This window comes from Ailuropoda melanoleuca, chromosome 13 (genome assembly GCF_002007445.2).
Source record: "Ailuropoda melanoleuca isolate Jingjing chromosome 13, ASM200744v2, whole genome shotgun sequence".
NCBI lineage: Eukaryota > Metazoa > Chordata > Mammalia > Carnivora > Ursidae > Ailuropoda > Ailuropoda melanoleuca.
Window position 1 is genome coordinate 23,432,424 of NC_048230.1, and position 9,909 is coordinate 23,442,332.

Here is a 9,909-nt window from a genome sequence, read left to right on the forward strand (position 1 = left end):
GGCCAACCAAGCATGATGAGGAGCCCACTTTGCTGATGAGAAAACCAAAGCCCAGAGAGGTTAAGACATTTGCCCAAGGCTTCACAGGTGAAGCAGCACTTGAACCCAAGCCTTCAGACCTCAAGTCCAATGCCATGGCCTCCATTGCCTTCCTGGGGCTGGAAGCTTCCCAAGATAGGTCCCAGGTCTCTGGCCTTGGTTCTGCCACCAACTTCCCTAGGTCCTTTGCGCCCTCACTCCTCCATGCCACCCTCCCCACCAACACCCCAACCACGCAGCTGCAGAGCAGGGTGGGGACGGCGGGGCGAGGCTGCAAATCCCTCTCCTGTCTAACAGCTGAGCTGAGAGAGGAAGACAGAGGTGGGAACAGGTCCCAAACTCCCATCTCACGTGTCCTCGCCCGTCTCAGTCCCAGACTCTCGTGATAGGAAAGTAGGCCAGTTTGGAATATGTCACAGATATTTTCGACATCCCCATCTGTACTACAGCTTTGCACACAGCCAAGTGGGGCGGAGCCAGAACCTCCGTGCCGGATGAGGGGTACACCTGCTACCTCTGGGGCTCAGAGCCCAGATGGGGGAGGCGAACACGCCCAGGGGACCCTGAAGGGCACAGGGCACATGTCCAGCAGCCTAGACGGGGCTGGGCAAAAGACCAGCAGTATCTGCTCTCTTCCCAGGGGAGCAGAAGCAGAACAGCTGTGTGATCTGTGGACACCATCGCGCTGCCCTATGAGCGGTGTGCGGGGCTAGCCTGGGGGTGGAGCACTGAGGAGGGAGCAATTAGTCCTGCGGGGAAAGGGGTCTAGGAAAGCTTTAGGGAAGAGGTGACTGATATTTGAGCTGGGCCTTGAAAGGGGAGCAAAACTTTCCTGGGTGAAGATGCGGAGTGTTGGGGCGCCTGGGTGGCTCAGTCGGTTAAGCATCTGCCTTCAGCTCAGGTCATGATCCCAGGGTCTTGGAATCGAGTCCCTCATTGGGCTCCTTGCTCAGGGGGGAACCTGCTCCTCCCTCTCCCTTTGCCCCTCCCCCCAGCTCAAGTGTGCACACTCTCTCTCTCTCACTCTGTCTCGAATAAATAAATAAATAAATAAATAAATAAATAAATAAATAAATAAAATCTTAAAAAAGAAGAAGAAGAAGATGCGGAGGGTGTTCCCTGCCAAGGGGTGTGTTTGGGGTGTGCTTCAGCCATTGTTTCTGGGGCGGAGAGGGCCAACCATGGAGGCCCAGCAAGAGAGACTGGGCAGGGGTGGGGTGGCCCTGGAGAAGGAGCTGTTACCATGACTGCCCAGCGAGGAAGCTTCTGATTCACGTGCAGGTGCCCATGGAGGCTTTTAAGTTACAGGATTCAGAAAGAACATGCAGCTGTCAGCAGGGAGGGGTCACGGTGGGAGGCGCAGAGGTGCAGGGAACCAGTGAGGATTCTCTTCGAGCCATCAGCTACCCTGACCAAGTCATTCTCCGGTTTGCTGGCAGGGGCACCGCTCCTGACTGGGGGAGGGGAGACTAACATGAGAAGTGAATTCCTTGCAGGAGTTAGAGGACTGTGAGCTCCAAGGGGCCGAGGTCGGGGTGGGGATTGCACATCAAGCCATTCTGTGGGAAAGGCTGGTAGAGGAGACTCCTGCACGCTGTGTTTACAAAGCACCTACTGTGGGCACTTGGCAGCACTGCCTCACTTCACCCTTGCAGCAAGCCCGAGACGTAGGCCTGCTTTGAGACTTTTGATCAACACGGAAACTGAAGTTTGGGTTTCAGGAGTCAAGAAGCAAAGGGAAGTATAAGTCCCTTCCCGAAGGTCCCACAGCTTATAAGTGGGGAAGAATCCAGGTCTGTCTGTCCCCAGAGTCCATCCCCTTCATCTCTCGTCACCTCCCAGATGAGAGCCAAAGCTCCCTCTCAAAGAAATAACTCAGGCCTCACCCCTCTCTCAGTCTCCACGCTGGACCAGGCCTCCAGGGCCCCACAGCAACCCTATGAGAAAGCCACACTCAGAGGAGCAAACGGAACCTCAGAGACGTTACGTGACTTGCCAAGGCCACAAAGCTAATTAGTGACAGAGGTGGGATTCAGATCCAGAGACCTTCTCCCACCAAATCACTCTGCCTTATTCCTCCCTGAGCACTTAGCTTCTTCTCCAGTTTCCTCATCTGTAAAATGGGCCCGGGGGTGGGTGAGCGTTAGGGAGAGAACACACAGATAAAAGCCACTTGGCACAGTACCCAACCTCATTCAACCTTCAACAAATATTCGCTGAGCACCTACTAGGAACAGGACCCTCTTGGGGCGCCTGGGTGGCACAGTGGTTAAGCGTCTGCCTTCGGCTCAGCGCGTGGTCCCGGTGTTATGGGATCGAGCCCCGCATCAGGCTCCTCCGCTATGAGCCTGCTTCTTCCTCTCCCACTCCCCCTGCTTGTGTTCCTTCCCTCTCTCGCTGTCTGTCTCTATCTCTGTCGAATAAATAAATAAAATCTTTAAAAAAAAAAAAAGGAACAGGACCCTCTTGAAGCCTTTGGGAGGCAACGGGTAACAGAAACCAGCCCCTGCTCTCCCGAAGAGGATACTGAGGGTTAGGAGGAGAACGGGCTAAAGGCACAGAGAAAGCGCTCCACAGTCGCACCCACTTAAGTCCTCCCTACTGGTTGTAGGAGTTTGGGTTCTGGGGCTCTCTGCATCTGGATCTAGCCAACAGGAGGAACACAGAGAGAGGCCAGCCTCCCAGGTGAGCAGCCCTCCTCCACCTCCCATGACACCATCGAAGCCCTTCCTCCCCTGCCCCCCGCGGGCTGCAATGGGCGCACACTTGGCTTCCTGTTCCCTCTCTTCCCGGGACCTACAGCCCGCCCGCGCTCCTTGTTCTGTTGCAGACTGCCAGCTCCCCAGCCTCCCCTCCCCGTACAGCCCTGAACCTGATGCAAGACTCTCGGGGATCATAAGAACCTGAGGGTCGGGGAACTCTTTGGAGGTCCTGACGCAGCCCTGAGGAGTAGAGCCCCAGCTGTTCACGTTCAAGAGGATGGACAGATTTGCTTCTCTGGGTGGGTGGGTTTCTGGTCAAAATCAGGGAGTTCCTCACAGAGGGACAGGAAAATCAGCCTCTAACTCTACGAATACAAAAGAATCACAGTTGGAGCCATTCTTAAGCAGTTAGGACATAATTTTATTTAATTTGATCCTCTGTGGGTGTAAAATCCCATTTTTAAAAAAGATTTTATTTATTTATTTGACAGTGAGAGACAGCCAACGAGAGAGGGAACACAAGCAAGGGGAGTGGGAAAGGAAGAAGCAGGCTCCTAGCAGAGGAGCCTGATGTGGGGCTCGATCCCAGAACGCTGGGATCACACCCTGAGCCGAAGGCAGACGCTTAACGACTGTGCCACCCAGGCGCCCCTAAAATCCCATTTTAGAGCTGATAAAACTGAGGCTCAGAAAAGCAAAGTGACTTGCCCAAGGAATCCAGAGCCCCTCCTCTTCTCTACCTGCAGTGCCTGGGCTGTAAGCCCGGGCTCGACTGCAATCCCCAAGTGCAGCCAGAGGCAGAAGAATTGGGGGAAGAGACTCTTTCTTGCACCTCCCCTGGGTCGTTGCTGCTTTCATCGCCCCTTCTTGGGGCCGTGCCAACGTGTCAGGAGATGGGGCCAGGTCCTTCCTAGCTCCCCATTGCTGTTTCCAGAATATCACTCTGCCACTGTTGCAAAAGCCCCTGCTCCACCCACCTGTGCCAGCCCCCTCTCCTGAGTGTTGTCCACTGACCTCCCAGCACTGTTTCTCACTTGTTGAAGCCTTTTGGCCTCCCAATTCCTAGTGCACCCTGGGCAACTCTGAAAGTCCCAGCCTCTCCCTCCATTCTACAACCTTCATGTGTCAGCCCTCGTTCTCCTCTGCCCGAGCCCTTGTTCCCATCTCGGACACTGTCACCACCCATATGGGCTCGCATTTTCCTTTCTGAACCTGCTTTCTGCTCCCTTTGTTAAACTGTTACCCAGACAACTGTTCTGCAATCCCCGGTCAATTGACCCTGAGATATTTTTCCCACCTGTCAGCCCCCTTCCGTCTTCATTCTCTTCCCTTTTTCAGCCCAAGAGTCTCTGCTTTATCAAATCATCTTAACTTCTTACCCTCTGTCTTTTGTGGTTACACTTGCCTGGCAAAACCCTAACTCGGGACTTCTGATGCAAGAAGGCTACCTCAAGGGGCGCCTGGGTGGCTCAGTCGTTAAGCGTCTGCCTTCGGCTCAGGGCATGATCCCAGGGTCCTGGGATCCAGCTCCTTCAAGCCCCTCTTTGAGCCCCGCATCATCAAACCCAGCATCAAGCCTGCTACTCCCTTTCCCTCTGCCTCCCCCAACTTGTGCTCTCTCTTTCTCTCTCAAATAAATAAATAAAATCTTTAAAAAAAAAAAGAAGTCTGCCTTAGCACATATGTTTACTACTCCATACTCAAAAACCCCTTTAAAATGACAGGGAAAAATTATACTGGAGTTTTAAAGCAAGTTAGATTATACTAATGCAAAACCCAACAGAAAAGAGGAATTCCATAGAGGAATTCACTAAAGGTGTGAATCTCTCATAAAAGAACCCTAGATTTCCTGCTAATGTCAGGAACAAGGAAGATTGTCACTCTCATCATCCCTGTTCAACATTGTGCTGAGGTTCTAGCCAGTGTTCTCAGGCAAGGGTCAAAGGGCATCCAGAATTGAAAGGAAGAAGTAAAACTATCCAAGATGGCATGGATTTCCACGTGGAAAATCTGGGGCATCTAAAGCATAGCTATTAGAACAATATTTGTGTTTAGCAAGATTTTAAGGATGAGATCAACATACAAATCAATTGTATTTCTATACTGGCAATGAACAACAGGAAATGGAAATAAAAAATATAATATCATGTCCAGTAGCATCAAAAAATATTAAGTACTTAGGGAAAAGACTGATAAAGAATATTCAAGACCTACACACTAGAAACTACAAAACTTTGCTCAGAGACCTCAGTAAATGAGGAGCTATACTATGTTCATGGATCAGAAAACTCAATATTGTCAAGATGTCAGTTCTCCCCAAACTGACAAATAAATTCAACACAATCCCAGTTAAATTCCCAGCAGCCTTTTTTTGTAGAAATTGAAAAGTTGATTCTAAAATTCTTATGGAAATGCAATGGACTTAGGATAGCCAAAACAACTTTGAAAAAGAAGGTGGGGGAAGTTGAAGGGCACTTTCCCCTGGGTGGCAGCACTGAAGCCACCCCTGGCTGGAGTTACTGTAAAAGACATGAACCAGCAGGGGTTCATCAGAGCTCTAGTAGCTTTCCTCAAAAAGTTTGGGAAGCTGGGGCGCCTGGGTGGCACAGCGGTTAAGCGTCTGCCTTCGGCTCAGGGCGTGATCCCGGCATTATGGGATCGAGTGCCACATCAGGCTCCTCCGCTAGGAGCCTGCTTCTTCCTCTCCCACTCCCCCTGCTTGTGTTCCCTCTCTCGCTTGGCTGTCTCTATCTCTGTCGAATAAATAAATAAAATCTTAAAAAAAAAAAGTTTGGGAAGCTGAAGTTTCCTAAGTGGATGGACACTGTCAAGCTGCCTGAGCACAAAGAGCTTGTTCTCTGTGATAAGAACTGGTTCTAGGATGACTCACTTCCACAGAGCAGTGCCTGTATCTCTCAGGCACCAGGTCGGCCCCTTGACCAAGACCTGTGGGGGACATCAGAGAAATAGTATCACACCCAGCCACTTCAGTCGAGGCTCCAAGAATGTGACCCACAGGGTCCTCCAAGTCCCGGAGAGGCTGAAAGTTACAGACAAGGACCAAGATGGGGGCCACAAACTGACACCTTGGGGACAGAGAGGTCTGGACAGAATCTCTGGACAGATGGCAACCACCAACAAGAAGCATTAGAACAAATGCTGGGTTAATAAGTTATTTAATTTGTGGAATTAAAAAAAAAACAAGCTGAAGAACTTGCACTACTTAATTTCAAGATTATTGGTAAGCTGCAGTAATCAAGGCAGTAAGTATCCTGTTGTCTATCAAGATAGACGAATAGACCAAGGGGAAGAGAATAGAAAGTCTATAAATAGACCCATGCATATATGGTCAATTGCTTTTCAACAAAGATGCAAAGGCAGTCTAGTGGGACAAGGATAGTCTTTTCAACAAACATCCTGGAGCAAATTAATCTCTATGTTCAAAACAAAATAACTTACGCTGTATACAAAAATTAACACAAAGTGGATCCTAGACCTAAACATAAGCCTAAAAGTATAAAATTTCTAGAAAAAACCATAGGAGACAATATTTGTGATCTTGGGTTAGGCAAAGATTTCTTAGATAAGAACACCATAAAAGAAAAAATTGAAAAATTGGACTTCATCAGAACTAAGGATTTTTGCTATCTCAAAGATACTGTTAAAGGAACAAAAAGACAAGCTACAGACAGGGAGAGAGTATTTGCAAAGCATTTGTATCAACAAAAGGCTTTTACTCAGAATATATAAAGAAGTTTCAAAACTCAATAAGAAAACAAACAACCCAATTTTTTAAATGGGCGAAAGATTTGAAAAGACACTTCAACAAGGAGATCTATGCATGGCAAATAAGCATGCAGGAAGACGCTCATTATCAGTCATTAGGGAAATTAAGCTTAAAACTACAATGAGATATCACTATTAGAATAGCTAAAAAGCTTTTCTTTAATGACAATACTAAGTGTTGGTGAGAATGTGGAGCAAGCAGAGCTCTCATACACAGCCAGGGGAAAGGTAAAATGGTACAACCACTTTGGAAATCAGTTTGCCAGGATCTTAAAAGGTTAAACAGACATTACCCTATGACCAGCTAGTCTACTCCACAAACTATTTCCCCAAGAGAAATGAAAGCATATAATCATACAAAGACTTGTATGTAGCAAACTTTGTTTGTAATAGCCAAGAGCTGGAAACCCAAATGTCCATCAAAAAATGAATGAATAGGGGCACGAGGCTGGCTCAGTCGGAAAAACATGTGACTCTTGATCTTGGGGTCATGAGTTTGCGCTCCATGTTGGGTGTAGAAATTACTAAAAACTAAATAAATAAGCTTTATTTTTTTTAGAGTGAATGAATAAACAAATTAGAACATGTTCATACATGGGGGCGCTTGGGTGGCTCAGTCAGTTAAACATCTGACTCTTGGTTTCAGCTCAGGTCATGATCACAAGGTCCTGGGATGGAGCCCTGTGGGCGGGGGGCGGGGGGGGGTGGGCTCTGTGCTCAGCACAGAGTCTGCTTGTCTCTGTCCCTCTGCTCCTCCCCCTGCTCATGCTCCCTCTCTCAGTCTCTCTCAGTCTCTCACTCTCTCTCTCCATCTATCTCTAAAGTGAATTATAAAATCTTAAAAAAAAATGACTATTACCCAGCAATAAAAAACAATGAACAACTGATACACGTAATAACATAGATGAATCCCAAAAGGATTATGCAAAGTCAAAGGAGGCAGACAAAACAGATATTTACACTGTTTGATTCCATAGAGATATCAAATCTAGAAAATGCAAACTAACTAATCTATAGTGACAGATAAACACATCAATGGTTACCTAGAGATGAGGGGATGGGGTGGAGAGGGGTGGGAGTAACAGATTAAAAAGTGACACAGGGAAACTTTTGAGGGTGATGGGTATGTTCATTATCTTGACTCAGTGATGGTTTCACAGGTGTACTCATATACGAAAACTTAAACAGTACTTTTTAAATAGGCGTAGTTTATTGTATTGTCAATTATTCTTCAATAGAGCTATAAAAAGGTAAATAAAAAGAAGCAATAATCAGATAAAACAAAAGAGTTAATAAAAAAATGAGATATAGACATTGGGAAAAAGCAAAATCATCTCTACATACAGATTATATTATTATCTGCTTAGAAAAGTCAAAGATTCCACTGAAGCCTTATAAATCTTACCAGAAGTCCAGTAAAATGGCCAGTTAAAAGAAAAATATAGAAAAATCAATAGTTTTCTTTTTTATCAACAAAAACCAATTTTAAAATGTTTTTTTAAATGATTTTATTCATAACAGCAATTACAACTATGAAATACGTAGGAATAAATTTTACCAGGAACATACTAGAAGACTTGAGTAAATGGAAAGATGTATGTGATTTTCTTACAATGGAAGAATACTTTGTAAGGTTGTCAATTTCCTCCAAATTACTCTATAAATCCAGTGCAACTTGAGTTTGAAATTCCAACAGAATTTTTTAACTGAAACTAGAAAAGGTAATTCTAAAATTCATCTGGAAGGGTAAATGAGTACCAAGAGAAAAAAAAAAGATAAATAAGAAATATGGGCTGAATAGGAACTGCTTGCATTACCATCAATCCAAATGTACCATAAAATAGTAGATATTATAGTAAGAATAGGATTTGTCTTCCACATAGTAGGTACTTCACAAACATTTGTAAAATGAGCAAGTAAATCAATAAGCTAACAGATCAATAGAACAAATAGTCCAGAAATAGTATCAAAAACCCTTTTTCATACAGTGAATATTGTAATATAAACATTTATCATGTATCTCTATTAAATATGTCCTTGATGTCCGTGAGCACCTCCAAGTCAACATGCCCTAGATTGACCTAACCACATTTCTTCCCTCTCCAAGCTCCCTATCTCTATTCCTGCTCCTCCTCCTACTTTGCCAAATCACTCAAACAGGAAAAGTGGTCACCTTGGATCCCCTTCTCCCCCTCACGCTCTCATTCAGTTTTACTTTCTAAGATATCAGTCTCCACCTCCCACCACAGAGGAATTTAGCACATGATAAAAACAGCAAGGAAGGGACACAGTGTTGGAACAAGTGGCTATCTATGGAAAAGAAATACTTAAATTAAATCCATATATAAAAGTGAATTCCAGATGGGTTAGATATCTAAGTATAAAGAGTTAAACTATAAAACACATGAAAAAAAAGGGGGGGCACCTGGCTGGCTCAGTTGGTGGACTATGAGGCTCTTGATCTCAAGGTTGTGAGTTCAAGCCACACACTGTGTGTAGAATTAACTTAAAAAAAGAAAAGAAAAGAAAAGAAAACACTTGAAAGAAATAAACAAGGGCACTCTTTATAATTTAGGGATGGGAAGGACTTTTTATAAGACATGGAAGTCATAAACCACAAAGAAAAACAGCAACAGATTTGGTTATAGTGAAAAGCACCACAAAGTTAAAAACTGAATGCTAAGTGGGACGTATTTGCAACATTTAAGACATGGATGAGGTTAATTACTATCCCCATTATCCAATATCCATTATCTTTTCTTCTAGCAACCGTCCTCCCCCAACCCATATCCCCTAGAGAACCACTCCTTGCCTACTCTATGGCATGTGGTTTGATGGGGCTGGCCCGTCTCCCAGTTGTGGGATGAAGCATATGACCTAGGCTTGACCAGTCAGTGTAGTCCATTCTCCCTCAAGCAAATTGATTGGTTTAGGGCAGGGTGTGTGATCTAAATGAGGGTCAAATTAGAGAATACACTGTGACTTTTCCAATTTCTCAAAAGAGAAGAGCAGGTGGAATGTGTCTGGAATTTCTATGGCCATCTTGACTTCACATGGAAGAATTGATCTGAGAATAAAGCCAAAACAAAGAAAATCAAAGCCATGTACTGGTGAAAGAATTATGAAGACGAAGTCTGGGCACCTGGACCTAGTTGTGCCGAAAGTCAGCTGCCCCTACGAGTTCAGTTACGTGAGCCAATAAAGCCGTCCAGCCTTCTTTTTTCACCAAAGCCAATTTGAATTCTATTTCTGTCCTATGCAAACCAGAGCAATTCTAATATTTAATTTATCCTTAAAAATATTTACTCAATTGTTGTTAAGGTCAAAAAATTTCAGAACTATATATAAATGTTATTCTGTTTTTAATTTTTTTTTAAGTTTT

General features: G+C 45.1%; 1 pseudogene; it reads left to right on the forward strand.

Annotated features, from left to right (window-relative positions):
* The first annotated feature begins 1,220 nt into the window (after positions 1-1,220).
* On the forward strand, positions 1,221-5,892 carry LOC109489231 (annotated as a pseudogene).
* The last annotated feature ends 4,017 nt before the right edge of the window (positions 5,893-9,909 follow it).